General features: G+C 40.4%; 1 long non-coding RNA gene across 1 annotated transcript; it reads right to left on the bottom strand.

Moving 5' to 3' along the window:
- Positions 1 to 15,486: 15,486 nt before the first annotated feature.
- On the bottom strand, positions 15,487 to 17,144 carry LOC147757441 (uncharacterized). The gene is made up of 2 exons (XR_015321416.1): positions 17,018 to 17,144; positions 15,487 to 16,708 (listed from the first exon to the last, which is right to left on the bottom strand). It is a non-coding gene; the product is annotated as an uncharacterized LOC147757441 (long non-coding RNA).
- Between the last annotated feature and the right edge of the window lie 271 nt (positions 17,145 to 17,415).

The following is a 17,415-nucleotide window of genomic DNA, read 5'->3' as shown; positions in this document are numbered from 1 at the left end:
TCAGTCTGATGCGTTTTTCATTTTAATCTCATTTGACAGACGAGGTCAGCTGTCTGTTTTTTTTTCACTCACCTCTGTTAGAGAGGTCATAAAAACTGTGACACGATGACGATGACATGTTTTTGTTTAAGGCTTCTTGTCTCATCTAAAAGCTTACCTCGTCTATTAGAGGTATGTGCATTATAATGTCGTCCGCATATGTTACCAGCTTCACAGTGCTAGATAATGTGCGTTTTACCTTCTCATTAATACACAATATAAACAAGAGGAGATTCCGCAGGACCGCATCGTATGGCCTGCCAATTGATATTGCTTCTACTATAAAGAACATTTTATCCATTTTAACACTGACGGTAATGTTTCTCAGGAAGTTCAGTACCGCTGACCACCCTGTTTAGCACGTAGGACTGGTGTCAACAGACCACGGAGGTGTGGCCTCAAAAGCACAATTCATAATCAAAGCATAAAATTTCAGTATATTATACATATATTCACGTTTACACTGGGGTTCGTCCACAGAATTATGTTGTCTAAAATACTGTCTTTTGAGATCCCTACAAGGTACGGTTGCATTTATTTGAAAGCTAAAGCGGAAAAACGTGGCAGCGGAATGATAATGTACAAAAATATCTAGTATGTATTTAGCAATGTATAATGTACATCCTTGCATCGAATTCATTAAACGATATATAAATACAATATGATTTGTGTGTTTTCTTGTAAATGTATATATGTATATAAGAAGGTGGTTGCACGCGTCATCAGTAGGCCATCGATTTATTGTGAGAATTGTTTTCCTTATTGAACCTGAGCAGCAGAACAAAGAGATCTAAGAAGGGATCTGAAAAGGATCTACGTAAGATAAAAGAAATACGAAATTTGAATTCCTCTATATTCAAAAGGTGTTTGCACAAAAAGTTTTCAGAGACTTCATTTCAAGAACTGGGTAGTTAGATATATTTCATCTGATATCTTCTGCAATCTCAAGAAAATGTTTTAGGGAACTCACACTACTGACTATAATCGTAAGAAACGGTAATAACCTTAGCGTTCTTCGTAAGAAAGGGTCTGAGTTTACTTTAATATATGCCGCTACCGCAGTACGAGTGCGTGGAGAAGATTTACCCAGCTTGGTCTAAACAAGCGGTTTAGATTTGCTATCGAATTTAGCAAAAAAAAAGTTCTGAACACACAGTTCTTCAATTTATTCTTCATATAAAAGGTTTCGTTTGAGTCAAATTAAGTGGGCTTCGGTCGTTTCGAATACAAATCCTTCATATCTACACGACCTAAATACCTATCGAAGTAACATATGTAGAATAGGGCGCTTATGGCTGAAGAACGACGAGTAATTTCTCTTGACCCAGTGGTGATGATATCTATTTAGACTATCTAAATAACCTCTCCACAGCTGCTCCGAATAATTAAAATTTTTCGAAAATCTTCCGCTCACACACTTTGAACGGAACTGTGCAGAAATTCGTTGGCCGCGAACGAAGTCCTTATTCATTTCTCAGCTTTATTTTTGCTAAGCTTGTATCGAAACCAATCCATCACGATTTTATTTTTCGCTGAATTAGGGAGATTTTCTATCATCTCGCAAATGAGCTGCGATTTACTACTGTGCGCTCTATTGAGAACGATAAGATCCGCTCTTGCGAATCTTCGCTTTCGAATCTCATGAAGTGATTCAGCGTTGTGCCATGCCCTGGCCACTTTCCGTAGTCGTCTTTGCCGACGCTTGCGACGGCCAGCTAAGACACGAAGACAAAATATTCCCATATGACAGTGAAAGGTTTGATGATGTTCGGCTGCTCCGCGGCCGAACCACTACTGCGACTTCAGTTCGAGTTCATCCGCTTAATTACCATGTCTTCACGTTGGGCCATTGGATGGTTCGCGAATCTCTCGCGAGGTCTTTTCTCTCTTAAACAGAATCCGCCCGGTCGGCCGCTGGTTTGTCTCTAGTTTTTCTAATACACGCACACAGCCGCTCCCACTACATGTTGTTCGTCTCTATGCGCGGACTTGGCTCATCAACTCTGCAGATAGTAAGCCGCTTTTGAGCGCACAATCTAACTCGAGTATTCGTATTCCTTCGCGAACTCCTTCCAGTATAGATAGAACAGCAGCCGTCGCAACAACGCTACTGCTAAGCGTTCATCACTAAGCTAAGCATTAAATATTGCGCCTATCACTCCCGCGCCCCATTTCCTCTTGCCCTTCTCCCCAGCCCCCGTCGTCGGCGGCGGTCGTAACATCAACGACAACGATCTGACGGTGTGTAGACGATAGCTGCTCCATCTCTGTGACGCTCATTCAGAAATTCACTCAGCACCGGCCCAGCTAACGATCGGGTTGGGCGGGGTTGAAGCCCCCTAGTCATCATTCGTTACTCAGTATACTCTCGACCTTTATGTAAGGACAAGGAGGCCACGGTCCTGTAAAGCTAGTGAAGCGCCATACATATGTCGTGTGTTACATCTGGTATATGGCAGGATTTGAGGGCGAGGTCGCCGCGAAATATCGCTGCTGCTACTTGCCCAAGCGGTCCAAGTGGCAAGCAAATGCTCCTGCGTATGACATGAGCGATGGTTAGGCTTGGTGTGGGCATCATCGGTCGGGCCGACGGCCGACCGTGTTAACTCGACCACCTTCGCCGCCTGAACTGTATAAGGCAAGGCACGTGACTATCCTCCTCTAGGTACATTAACAACGTTGTGTAACCCATTTCATCTTTCTTGTCTCTCATTCACAGACGCAGACACGATGATGGCTCGTTTTGGCTGAGTTACGCGCTGTCTCCATTTGGATAGGTGTGTAATCGAACACGATTAAACCGCTGAGACAATGTTAACCCTCTGGGGACTGCCGACGACACGACCAAGAGCGCGTTGCTCATTTTAGCAGCAAACCTCAACTAATTACTATACGATGTGGCTCAAAGGAATCGATTAAAGGAATCATATGGTAATAACGTCGAGCCGTATCTCTCGCTCTGTCGTGCCCCCATGAGCTAGGGCAAATTCAAATAAATGTTGCTACGACAATATTTGCTCGCCTGCAATTACTTTATATAACATCGTACGTTGAACACATTGAAAAACGAGTTACATGCGGTTAAGGCTGGCGATTCACAAAGTGTCACGAGCTCTTACCTGTTCCAGCCATTAGTCAAGCAGATAGACACTTTGGGGCTAAAGCGTGTCTATAGAATATACGATGAAAGTGATAGCGGAAGATGGATTTTGTATTATCAAAATCTTGAAATATAATAACAGGATCGTCTGCTTTGGGGCATATGGCAGGATGGAACTTGTCAAACGATCTATACGTAGTTTGATCTGGCTGTATGCTCCAAAACAAACCGTCCTACATAAAATACATTCGGCTTTTGTATTTCGATATCTAAATTTCTAGCCAAGTTACATATTGCAGTTGAAAAAGTAAGTTGATTTTACCGGTTTTACGTATTTCATAAGTCCACATAAGTTATTACTCTGAATTGAATGTGAAATTAAGGCATATTACCACTAATATTCTTCATGAAGCCAACAGGTGCATTCGTATTGGCTGAAGTCGTTCGTGAATCAACAATTCACTGTTAAATATTAATCATTGGAATACAAATATCAGATATTATAGATGGAACAATTAATCTTGTCCTGTGTTGATGTCTACTGATGAGGCGTATGTACGCCGCTGGTTCATCCCGTTGTCACATGCGAGTCAACCTACTGAATTATAAACCAATCCTTTCTCAAACTATTAATACTAATATTCGTAATGACTTACTTGTCCCCTGTAATGAAGCGAGTTTTATAGACGAAAAAATCGTATGCCTTCACACAACAAACACATAGCCTGTGATAGAGGTATGTATGGTAATGCTAATTATAGAACTATGGAAAGAGCAGACGACAAGCCAGATAGAATATTCCATAAAAGTGGCATAGATATGATTCTTAAATAGAATAATAGTAGAATAAATAATTCGTTTTAGTTCGCATGGTCAAAACACTAGAAATTCATCTCTGTTTCTATATCAAGTGCGCTGTGTCCGCGATACTCTGCACAGCCAAACCGACCAGCCTGTTCCAGGATAGATGTCACTTGTTGCACGGACATACAACGTGCATCTCAGCGACCAATGCCGACAGCATTCTTATAGACCGAATCGCACTGCCTTATACTGTATACATTATGGTATATAGTAAATTTTCTTCCAGACCACCACGGACAGGGCTTTGAATAGATGACAAAACAATTTTCTCCATTCAGAAAGTGACAATAACACGATCGTCAAGCAGGTGTAAAACAATGTGCAAATATTTGTGCACGGCCAGTTGTCAGCACCAAGGCAGAACGAAGTAGCCTAAAATCTCAAAAATGAGCTGATAGTGGGCAAAACTGACTGGTGTCCTAATGTCTGTCTTCATCATGAAAGTTCTGCTGTGGTGTTATTTAAATCAATACCCCAACACCCCGTTTCGTGCGCTCACCGACCACAACCTTAACGTAAGCTTATAGTAATGAGTAAGTTTGCCATGTAATGGTGAGGTCGACTTCTGCTGTCCTAGGTGTGCGATCTGTATTCGTCGCTCTGCAAGCCCTTTATGAATCCTTTTGTCTCCAGCCTCACTTAGGCAAAAGCTCTCGAGCCCGAGGAATTCCATTGTCTTTCTTCTTTATTTCAATGCACTCCCGCCTACGGTTTATCAGCTAGCGGAACGCTGTCCTGTAGTCCCCCATTCACCCTTTGGATCGCCGGCAGGACCGCTCGCTTGTGAGTGACGCTTGGCTGCGTCAAGTGACTGTAATGTATATATGGACGCTATTACCTTTCTGAACCAAGTTCTATCGGTATATATATATATATACTCGTACATATAACCGTATAGACAAACGCCCAGATTGCGGGGTCGGATCGCAAGGCGGTCACAGTCTTCCTGGCCATCACAGGACTGAAAAAAGGAAAAGGACTGCTGACATGAGTTGGAACTGAGACGGGTTTTGATGAGCGAGTGTGATGACCATAGCTCGCAGAGGGACTCTGTGGCCGTCGAGCCTTTGATGAACACCCGCGTCCGACTAACACTTGGACAAATGTAGAAAAAAAGTCGAAGCTCGGCGACAGGAACAGCAGCAGCAACAACGAAGTGCGGAGATGGCAAAAGTCTTTTACAAAGAAAGTAGAAAAGCATAAGAGGGTGACAGTGGAAGACTGACCATGGCGCCCAGCGAGATAAGAATGACATGGACGAACGGTCGACGGGAACTTTTAAAGCACAACGATTATCACCTGCTACGTTTTACGTGAAATTGTACTTCATGCTTTACACCGGTTCGTTCGTTTTGATGGCTGACTCCCAGCACAAAACGAACTATATCTACATTTGAATTCGGCCCTACACCATCACTTGTGCCTACTTTTGGTAGGTAAACGTGTTATCCACTGCGTTATGACAATTACGTTCTGTATGGAGTTAGCGCTGCTAGGTGATACATGCAATATCTGGTTATGATTGCAATTATATCGCTAATAGAGACGCTTATTATATATATATTTAAATCGTCGGCTAAGAATACATGTTTGAAGCTGCCGCTCACACAATATACTAACGCTAAAAAACATTTATATAATGTGTATGTAAAATAGTGATAATGCTGACGACAGAATGCAGTTACAGAGCAGTTTCTCAGCCTAAAAAAATAAATAAGAGAGTTCTCTACTTTTCTCAATGGCGTTCTGGTTAAATGTGCAGAGAGCAGGACGGTTAGAAGGTGACGTTGATCCTTTCAGTTGTAATTAGACATTCAGGAATTACTGCGTAGAATAGGATTCACATGTAAAAGCGATGCAAAAATGAAACAAAAGCCTGTAGAAATGTTTTTACAATATACATAAAATCATTACAACACGTTTTTTTATTATTATTATCGTTGGCTTGCAACAACATAATGTATCAAAGGGAATAGGGTTCTTACCTATACTTTTTGAGTATGCTGCATACAATTCGCCGAACGATAATATAAATATATAACAACAACCTTGGGATCAGAAGACGCCTTTGTTTCGGTATTTAAAATCTTTCTAAGAAATAAGTCACTCGTTTAGTCCAGATTGAAAAGCTTTTATTTAATCGTCCCATTTCAAGGTGTACCCTTCGAAGTAATTCCCAGCACACTTTTTAAAACATTTTTCAGATTCAACTATTCATTCAGTCACTCAGTCAGCGATTTTTCTTTAACTTTTTCTATCATATCAAAACGACTTTCTCTTTAGAGTTTTCGTTAGTTTTAGGGATAGCCAACAGCCATAGGAGCTAACCCGATGAATACGGAGTTACGGCGATACACCCATTTAGTTTTTTTGCAAAAACTGCGATATGAATAACGAGGTGTGGGACAGCGCATTGTCGTGATGGGGAACCCTGGACTTGTATTGCCACGGTTCTGGTCTCTTGCATCGGGCAGATTCGCGCAATCTTCTTAAAGCCTTTTTTTGATCGTACGCCTAAATAAGCGTAGAGCCCGTCGGCATTAACATTTGATAAACAATCCTCGATGGTCGAAGGAAACCGTGAGAAGCGCCTAGATTTTGGACCTGAATTGTGCGACCTTTCTCGGTCCGGGGTTTGTTTTTGAACTGATACTCTTCTTAATCTCCTCATCGTAGCCGTGCACATAGGCTTGGCTGTCCATAACGACGCTTTTCTAGGAGTGTTAGAAAACGTTCCTGATACAATACTTCACGGGGCTGTGTCATCTGCTGGACACTCAACGCTTATAGTACAAACTTTGCTATAAATTTTCTGATTTCTAAACGGTGGCTCAAAATACCCTGACATAAATCAATAGAGATCTCTGTCTGTGTTGCTAGTTCACTGGAGATGATCTGGTGATTAATAAGTACGAGCTGCCTCACTCATTTCAGGTGCTCCTCCGTAATCGCTGTCATAAGCCTCCCGAGATAAGAATTGTCCTCGATAAACTTCTACCCGTGTTCGAAACGTTTGAGCTGGCTATTCCTTAAGCTTGACTCAGTGTCCAATCTGCGTAGGTATTCTGCAACAGCCGCAAAGTGTCTGTATGGTAGAGCTTATTTATCATACAAAACCTAATACACGCTCATTGCTTTGCTTGAAAAAACAGAAAGCCTCAATATATAGACGTACCCATCTCACCAAAAAGCTTGAGATCGCGTTGAGTTGTTATGAAATTTCAGTTTGTGTGTAGCAGGAGTTCTGCTCTTTTTATTAAAACAAACGTAGACCGCAATCGACAACCCAGTGGCGCGAAAATTCAAACAACGTAATAATTTTTGAACAAAGTGTTATATACGCGACGGCACAGACATAGTCAAACACAAACACTGTGATTTGTGGATCAAAAATGAATTAACAAGTACCTAAAAGGAGCCGACCAGCAGCGTGTGATAAGACGTTCACGTATAAAATACCTTCGATACGTGGATGCTCATTACATAAACCAAGCAAATTTTGCATTAATTGTTCTCTTTTCACATTTCGCCAACTTCAAACCCATATAAAATGATCCGGTAAAGTTGACAAAAGCTAGATAGCTAACATGTTTACTGAAATTGCAAGCACAGAGGAAGCGAGGGGAGCACTGACACCGGAACTTGAGTATATTGCTGCATCTGTCGTATGCCCAGAATAGTAGCATTCTCTCTCTGTACGCGCATTGCATAACTTCTTGTTTGTGTCCAAGCCGCAGACAGCTGTCTTATGTGAACTACTACGAAAAAGAGAAAGGCTTGGGACTACTTGTGAATTTGTAAGCTTGTACTACGGCTGGTACAGTCGCAAGGAGAAGTACAGTCGCTGCAGAGGGTCTGCTGGAACGGGCGGGACAACGGGAACGAAGCAGAACAAAAAAAAAACGCAATTCACTTAAGTATAGGTAGAAATAACCCTACGTATATCTATTGGTCGTCAGATATATGTACACCTGAGTGCTTAGATCTATATATATATATAATGTATTATATATATATACATATAATACAACACCCGGATGTCGCGCTTTGCTACCGACCTATCTAGCACGGTGCCGTAGGCTAGCCTTTTCCCTTACTTTTCAATTGATTATCCACTCGCCCACTTTCGTTCGTTATTCAGGTCCTAGCAAAACCTAGGAGGGCCCAAACTTTTTTCATCTTCAATTTGTGAGGCGTACCTGTTATTTCTTTTTTCTCGTGGGTCTCAGGTCGTCGCCTCCAGTTTCACCCATTACGAATGACACAGCCTAGGAATGCACCCAGAGGATGCCTCGCGTACAACCGCTTGCCCGTTGCCGCCATTGGTATTGTTGTTGTTGTCGTCCTTGTTCGATTCGTCAACTCCGGATGTCTTCAACTTTTTCATTCTCAGTGGTTAGACTCAATTCTTCCGCAGTCTCATGAGAACGCGTCTATTCGCGGTGCATAAGGCGAAAAAGGAAAACATTTATGACAACGGTGATGACGTTCAATTGTGTTAACCGCTTGCGGAAGCAGCTTGTAACATTTTGTAGGGAAGTCTTTAGGTCTATACAGGAAAACCTAATGCGTAAATGGTTGAGGCAGCATTGAAACATTACATACTACAACGAAGTGCTCGGAGTCCTGTTCGAGCTGGACAGACTCTATCTTCATATGGATTTAATCCGTAGCATATCATAGAATAACAAGCATTTGTCCCACAAATATTATATGAAACACAAGTTTAGATGAAACGTATTTCTTTGTTAAAGGCTGAATATTACTGTAAATTAGATAAACGCTTCTGTCAGCTCGCACTTCATTTGTGTTACTTAGTGCGGGCTGCATGTAACTTGAGTGTTCACGCAACATGCAATGTGTTATCGTGCACTCTCGACTGTAATTAGAGGTAATTTGGACCATCATTGGCATTTATTTCTTTTCAGGCACCTCAAGGATAACTTTTATCGTGCTAAATATGTTCGCAATGTGGAAAGGTTCTATTGGCACGATATTATCACTCAAGGTCGCTTTTGTTGTCCAAACACACTTGGACACATCGCACCTGAACTATTGTCAGAAAGCCGTCGTTAAAATTAAAGGTTTTTTTAAAACTCTGAATATCGTGTTGTTGCAAAAACGATTGCTGCGGACGCTGCCCGTCAGAAGACCCAGGCTTCAACCTAGAAGAGCACATGCGTCTCCTGGTGTATGTTTTTTCTTGCTGTCCTGATAAAAAGTGCTCTATTGCATCGCGCGCCAGATCCGCACCGGGAAACTTTGGTGATGTCATTCACAACAATCCAGTAACCCAGTATCCCAGCCGAGTTGGTAAACCCAGTACGTCTCATGTAGCAGGCGTTAACACAATACCACTCTTAGCTTTGTATAGCAGCTGTTGCCACCTAAGGCAGGTGGAAACGCGATAACGAGGAGGTTTCGTGACCGCACAGCTCCCGATTCCAGACCTGTAAATTGCTCACAACTTTATTTTGGCTCAAATGAGGTTGGTCAGAATTTAATTTTTTTAAATATTCTTAAGGTTGTTCCAACCATTTTCCCACAAGACTTGTATATACGTATAGAGACAGACCAGCGGGTCAAGTGAATATCGAAGACTGTTCATTGGAGGAGGCAAGGTATTTATCTGTTCTTACGAGGGTAGATCGAGAAGCAGTAGAACGTACTTGATAAGTTTATAATTAATGTTTATAAGGATGTCCTGGGGATGGTCGAAAAGAACAACCCCTTTATTTTGACATTGACTGCATGCTTATGCTGGCTTTTTTAGCAAAGGATTTAGACGAATGGACTTCAGAAGCATCAATGAAACACATTTCGAATGTACTTCAATCTGCCAAACTTGAAAAACATATAACTATATCCGTACTGTTGACCTTATTTTGAACGTAGAACAGGACTTGGTTCATTATCTGTCAGTCGTATGTAATTCCATGCTGATGCTGTATTGCAGGTCATAACACGATACAAAGGCTTGCGAAAAAAATGTATACGAAAACTTGTACTGAATTTTTAAATATTTCGCATTTATATACACGGCCTTTACGATGTCTAGCAAAATATACCCTCTGAAAGTTTGCCTTTTTAAGGATAATTTCTTCTGAACAAACGTTTATAAAATGTACGGATTTGCTTTAAACGACGTCATGTTGTAAGAATGTCTCAAAAATCGATTTGTTATGCGAATCTACATATCTAGTATGCACCCACAGTTCTGAGAAACGTGGACGGCAATTGAACGTAATTAGACCGTATGATGTAAACGAATGCAAACTTTATTTATCTTTGAGAAGTTTCTTTTTTTTTTATTTTTCTTTAATCTTGGCTACTTGTTTCGGCAGCGGCTTCCATATAAATAATGAAGAGGTTGCAGACCTAGTTTGCATTGCCATAAGGAACTGTTTAATGTTCTCTAATGGAATATCCGCTAACGGCTTCTCTAAATGAGTCACTGTATTACGGAGTATAGTAGTTTCTACACTTCGTGCACTTCGAATCACTATCATTTTAGAGTTCGAAATAGAAAAATTCGAGATATGTTGAAAGTGAAAACCGGAAGTCGGATAAGTGTGAAGCACTGGATCAAAAGGTTTTTTTTTTTACTAAATTATCTTTCATTACAAGGACTAGTAGAATATCTATACTGGCGTAATTTAAAGTTCCCTCGGCCATGGAAGAAGAAGCTAGTAACTAACATGTAAAAAGGGGGTATTACCTTTATTTCGCTAAATTTCAGTACCAGATTGAGAAGTCATAGACCCTACAAGTATATTTGATTGTTCTTATTAAAAGTGAAAAATTAGACAAATATATAGGATCCGAGAAAATCTAACGATAGTATCTCATCAAATGAACTTGCTTTACATAGGACTGGGGTGCAAATTACTGATCTAAAATAATTATCGAGCTTTATTTCGAGTAGTTAATAAGGATCGTTTATGTAAATATTACTTTTCAACGTCGTTCTGTCAAAGTAGTTTGTTCGCTGATTTTCAGTCCTACCAAGATCACTCAATTTGTTACAAATCGGCTGTACGTGTAAACTTCCTCGGAGTAGGTAACACTTTGTAAAATAGTGATGCACTGAATGGGTAAAGCAGCTGTGCGCGTACACCAGGTACTCATGTGAAATGTAACACAGCACATGTATGAAAAAGTGGGGCTTCCACTGGCTATCGTGAAGATATATTAAACGAAGAAGGCTTTTTTGGTCGAAATGATTGTCGGTGTGGTTATTGTATAGCGAGATATTACATTGGCACTCTTTATAGCACAATGGTGTTAATGGAAATTTGCATTATTATGAAATAAAAACAGGTTACCGATTCTACCAATGGATAGCTAAAATACGGTGGTAGGACTCGAGGTCGCTGGAAATCGAGGGCTGATTGCCGCAAAGGACGAGTTCTATTAAAAAAAAAGGTTATTGTGGCTTTTGAAGAATACGTCATCACCTTTTCCAATGTATAGCAGATATGTGCGTTTGATAACTACAGGCCTGATGAAGCTGTTAAGAGGCAAATTATCTCGGACATTAAGAGGCAACTAACCATGGAAAAGGGCACTATCTTATTTGAGAAGGCTGAATGTCGGGACGATTGGTGGGCGGCATGATAATGATAGGTAGATCCAGCCAAGAAGGAGCGCCCGTCTGGGTGATATTCGGCCAAGGCTGCCCCGCTTTTGTACTTGTCAATCTCCACAACACGAGATCCGGGCAAGGGTGTGCCCAGTAAAAGAAATACCTTGTTGAACTCTATGCAGAACACTGTTCAGGGCAGCAAAGGCCCAGAAAAAAATACAAAAATGCATTAATGCAAAAAAATGAAAAAGAACTGTTGAAGGACTGCAAAGAGAATGGATACGAGGCAGGTCTTCAAGTGGAACAACTAGCAAGTCGTATCACATGGCTGACCATTGCACAATGTATCTTAACTGCACGTAAACAGTGCACATTGTAAGAATTACCGACAGAATCTTTAGATATGGGAGCAGTAGTAATGGTGATCGATTTCAATAATATAGATATCAAAACCCAACATATTAGGCACGTCCACGATTGAAATGATTGCCAGGGGCGGGAAAATAAACCATCAACTAACTGTAAAATCTAAGTGACTAATAACCAAAAATATTTGTAGTAAAAGTTGGGGGATCCGTTTTGGGACGCAAAATGTTAGCGAAACCTCGTATTCAAGTTGACTCAATATAGGCCTTTTTTGTTAAATCTGTGAGTAAAGTATAAGTAATACACAAGGCTTTTTTTAGCATTATTAAAAGAGTTCCGACATACAGTACGATTAAAAAAGGAAGTAATACCTAGTATAACATAAGAACAGAAGATGAGCGTTAGAAGCTTGCGAACTGTTTAAACAAGAAATCGATAAACTTAGGGATCGTAATACAAGTACGACCATTTGGCTAGGAACAACTTTAAAATAACGCTAACACTGAATATATTTACATAAATCTTGATTACATATTTCATTCATTTAACGTATTTAATTATGTAGCATCAATAGGGCCGTTTTTTTTGGCTTTTATCATGGCAGTTATTTGGTGTATCCAGTTTTTGGTCCTTTTTAGCCCTTTGGCCTTTACGTCCTTCAACAGAATTGTAATCTGTGATAAGGCACATATTTGCGTAAACGATGTACGAAGAAGTGCTGAATGAAGAAGGACTGAGAACCTCTGAGCCATTTACGAAAGGTATTATTTACATGGCATAATGCCTCTGTCTAGTGCAGCATGTAGGTTAGAAGCATCGTTCGCGCCCTTTTTTTGACAAAATTGTTAAGCAAGAGATAACCTCAGGCTTTCTCATACCACAAATGGTTGAAAAAGGTCTGAAAAACATGCAGTTTATTTCAACAGGATGGCCCACCTCTTCACCTAACTAACAACGCCATCACATTAATAAAAGGTTTATTTTTGTGAGCGGCTGGTCTCCAAGAGGGTTCACGTCAAATGGCCCCAAATTATGTGATGTAACTTCCCTTGGCTTTTGTTCATGGGGTGCTTAAAACGCAGAATGCACCATCTACGAAGGAGGGGAAAACTTCAATAAAATAACCATGTCGCCAGTATAAAGATATGCCTCTTATATACTCAATCCAGTACAATAGGATTACTCTACGGGAAACAAAAAGATATAAGCATATGAGTTTGCAATAGAGAGGTGCAATGAATTTACAGTAACTTTTCGGAAGTGAAATATTGTTATTATTACTGTTTCTATTATTATTTGAATATTCAACAAGCAGCCTCGACTAAATATATTTTCCATAAACTGTCATGAATACCGACAATGTCTAACGAGTATTACACAGAGGAAGCCAATATATTTAATGCAACATTATTATCAGTAGAAGTGAGGCCTTTTTCAACTTCAAGCCTTAAGGTTGAAAAGAAACAGCATGAACTACAGTTAATGATGACGAGTTAAAATTGGTAAACAAATAGGTACGACAGTTAGAGCGTAATGGACATCGATAATTTATGAATTGTCAATGATCACTGGCGTATTACAGAGGATAGACAAAGTCATATTACCATGAATAGCATATGATGACAAACACATCGAAACTGTGCGAACGAATGGTCTGACATATTGTGATGTAGGTTCAAGTCCGGGCATAGACACACTTCGTTTTGTCCTGGGAGCCAGTCTGATGAAAGGTATAACGGCAATGGACAACAAGATATATATAAACCAGTATAGATTTTGTGCACAATATGATCAGAGAGCTGTTATTAATACAGCGTTAATAGAAATATTGGATCTCATCATGACGAAGGACGCTCATAAGTAGATTATCAATATTTTAGAATCGGAATATCGATTTGGTCTGAAATAGAATCGGTGTTGGAAGCAAATACAAGCCACATAATGAGAAAGTTGCATAAAAAGTTTTGTCTTACGGATAGTACGGTGGTGCGTATCAAGTGCTAATGTAGATCCGTTCCCGAGTGGGAGGTCTTGTCAATTATTGCAAGGGTGTAAAGTCGACCAGTTTCGCGCATCAATATGCCATTTTAACCTAATGGTTAGGTAGAGCGATTCAATCGTACGTTAGGCTGATTCTTATTAATAAACGTGTAATTTAAATGGTGGGAGTAGAAATAGATTAGTAAAAGCAAACGATCAACAGAAAGAAGCAACAGCACCGTTAAGCAAGTAGTTAATGTGTAGGACTAGTAGGCCTTCGGACAATGTGCGGCCGACACCGGAAACAGTATAGAAATGGAAAGAACACTAACGATGTGAACGAAGAAGAGTCTATCTTTAATTGATTCAAATGAACGCACTGTTCACTGATCCGTCAGTAAAAGTCTCGTCGCCTCTGCAAGTAAGACGGTCAAATCGCTGGGCTCCAGTTTTTTTTATATACAGATTTAAATACGGAGGGGAGAATGTAGCGTAATAGTATAATGAGCGGGTGACGCCGGTATGCGCATGCACGACGTGTAGGTGTAAGATTTGTATGACAGCAGCATGTGTACAAAAAATAATAACGTTGAGTATAATCCCTCCGTTGGCTATATAGAAGATGTAATAAATGAAGGCGTATCTCAAGGAAGATCTTAAAAAATAAGGAAAGCCTAGTAGACTTAAAATCATGACAGGGAATAGCAACGCATACAAATTTTTGGTAAGTCTTCTGGCGCGACGGTGTAACTCGTTTTATGAACTACCAAGAAAAACTGCCCGACGGACAGCACGGACTTCACAAGGAACGATTTACCAAGTTAGCATGCAGACAGGAGAACGTCTATACCGTGTTGACTTCCGGACTGCTTTCGACTCAAGATTACGAATACGAGTACTCGAAAGACTGTCTAGGAACTTTAGCAAAGGTTTTGGATACACTGAGGCATACTACCGACCAATGCGAGAGCAATCATTGGCCTGGTGGCAAGATGTGAGTCCTTCCTACGGACAAATGGCTTCGCCCGAACCGACATCCTCGATTCTCAACTGTTTACTATTCTCATGGCCGACTCACCGCAACGGATAGAGAGTAGATACCCTTTACTAAAAGCCATAATGCAGCAGACTCTCTCGCTATACGCAGCAACAATGGTGGCTTTCACGTCCTGCAAGCTCGCACGATTTTCGTTATCTGTGTTCCGACATAGAATTGAAAATTTACACATAAAGGAGAGCAAGGTAAAATTCTGACGTGAACAACAATGGGCCGAATAATGCATATTTTGACCAAGGAACAAATTCTAGAGTACGCAAGTGTGCGTACCTGGGCGTCACGTTGACAACAAATGCAAAATTGCTTGGAACACGTACGAAAGAGGGTACGCAAGGCAGTGACCTTGATTAACAACCCGCGCAGCTCTCCACTAAAGACTACATTGGAGCCCCTTGAGATGGAGGTAACACTGACACTGAAAGCAAAAATTACACATCGCAATGAGTAGAAAGATATGCAACACATGGAAACAGAAACAACACAATCTAAACGACATGATGTGTTCATGCATATTTTAATCGTTTTATTGTGCTCCTGATATCATACAAATAAGTGTAATGCAATGTCGTTACCTCTGATACGACTGGTGACAATTTGTTAGACATTTTAGGCCTTGGCGTGCTTAAAGCCAACTTGTACATTTTTGTTTGTACATTTGAACTCTACCTTATTTAGAGTGAAAATAAAAAATTCTGATGGAACGAAGAGGGTCTTTTTAGTAAGGTGGTCGTCCGTGCGGTCGTTGTGCGGCAAGATACTACTTTTTTGAAGTAAAGAATGATTACACACTTCTTACATAATCAGTAATCTCATGAGTATTCTGTCGGAATTCATTAATCACAGTAGGATACCTCAGTACAGGTATAGTCTGCACTAGCAGGTAACGCCTGCGCGCTACAGCGAAGAAGTTATTCCGAAACATTTTTAAAATTTTATTCCCTGCCAACCTTAGAAACAATGTCACCAAGATTATCGTTATTGTTGAATGAGAAAAGCTGAACTTTTCCGATATCGAAGGATGCCATGTATTAACCAATTTTTTTCTCCAAGGTTTAGTTGAATAAATTTGGCAACTTGCGACAAACGTTACTGCAAAATAGCTCTGTTATTGCTTTATAACAGCTCTGTTAACGGAGCAAGTCATGAGGCAAAGGTGAGATAAAAATAAGGATTTTTTTTTTATTAATATTGACAAAAAACCAAAGAAATTAAAAAAAAACATAACGTTTAATATTTCAATATGTATTGCTATCGTTCTTGCCATTAAGCATAGAAATCGCTGTTGTAGACCCGTAGCTGAAGTACTACGATAAATACATTTCTAGACGAGCTATTGCAATAATAATTGTATGTATGCGGCACCGAACCGCAACTAATGGGGGAAATATCGACTTTAATTAAAAACAAGGTCAAAGCATTTTTTAGCTAAATTCAATGACCTGGAAAATACAATAGGATGCATGATTTTTTTTATTCTGAGATTCGTTTCCCTAAATTTGGCATGTATCATTATAATGAAAAGCGAAAAAGATCGCACTTATTTAAATTTGTCTGTCGTCCAATTTCAACCTCCTAAAAACAATAATAGTAATAACAATGGCCACCTTTTAAATCCTCAACGGCAGAATCGCCCGTTGAGAAAGAGTATGCCCACCAAACCAAGACTTCGAATGCGTTCATCCATCCGGACACGCAAGCCCGCGCCTTTCTGCCTTTCCTGTAAAAGCAGTTTCATCTTTACGCTGGCTACGGCGGGCCTAATAAATCTATAATTTAAGCCTTACGTTTTATGTTACCTTTTTGACACAAAGCGAAATATGTTTTCGTTCGGTTTCGAACCTGGACTATCTCTCGAGTATCTATGTTGCGGAGGCTATTACGTTTTCACTGCACCACTTCTGTTATAGGTGACTCATATCTACATGTTTTCTACCGGCTGACTCCTTTAACAATAGCTAGTCCTCGCTTCTACCAAATATGATTAACATCACTGATATGACTATAAACATTACTGACGTAATGTTACCATCGTCATTGGTTAAGGAGGAGCTTTTCAAAGCAAGTTTAGCCATCATCAGTCCCGGTAGCCATCAGTTTGCTCCTTTTATTTTTGTTTGCCCTTCTCTCTTTTTCCGTTGGATAGACGGTCAAATCATTGAGGCTTCTGCTGCAAACGAGCACTCGTGTCGTCTGTGCCGATGCATGGATGGCTGCTTGTTGTCGTTGTTGTTGTTGTTTCGTTCTTCAACTGACAGAAACCACTATCACGGCCTTTCCGTTAGTTTCCGTCAAACCCAGTTGTGCTGTAAGAAAGGCGTAGCGTGCAGAAAAACATCATCACAACTGAATTCGAGCAAAAGAAAAATCGGCAGCTACAGCGGCAACAAGTACGAACCGCTTCTAACGTCGAAACTATTTTATCAC

This window comes from Varroa destructor, unplaced genomic scaffold, assembly GCF_002443255.2.
Source record: "Varroa destructor unplaced genomic scaffold, Vdes_3.0 BEIS01000002.1, whole genome shotgun sequence".
NCBI lineage: Eukaryota > Metazoa > Arthropoda > Arachnida > Mesostigmata > Varroidae > Varroa > Varroa destructor.
This window is presented reverse-complemented; position numbering and strand designations above follow the sequence as displayed.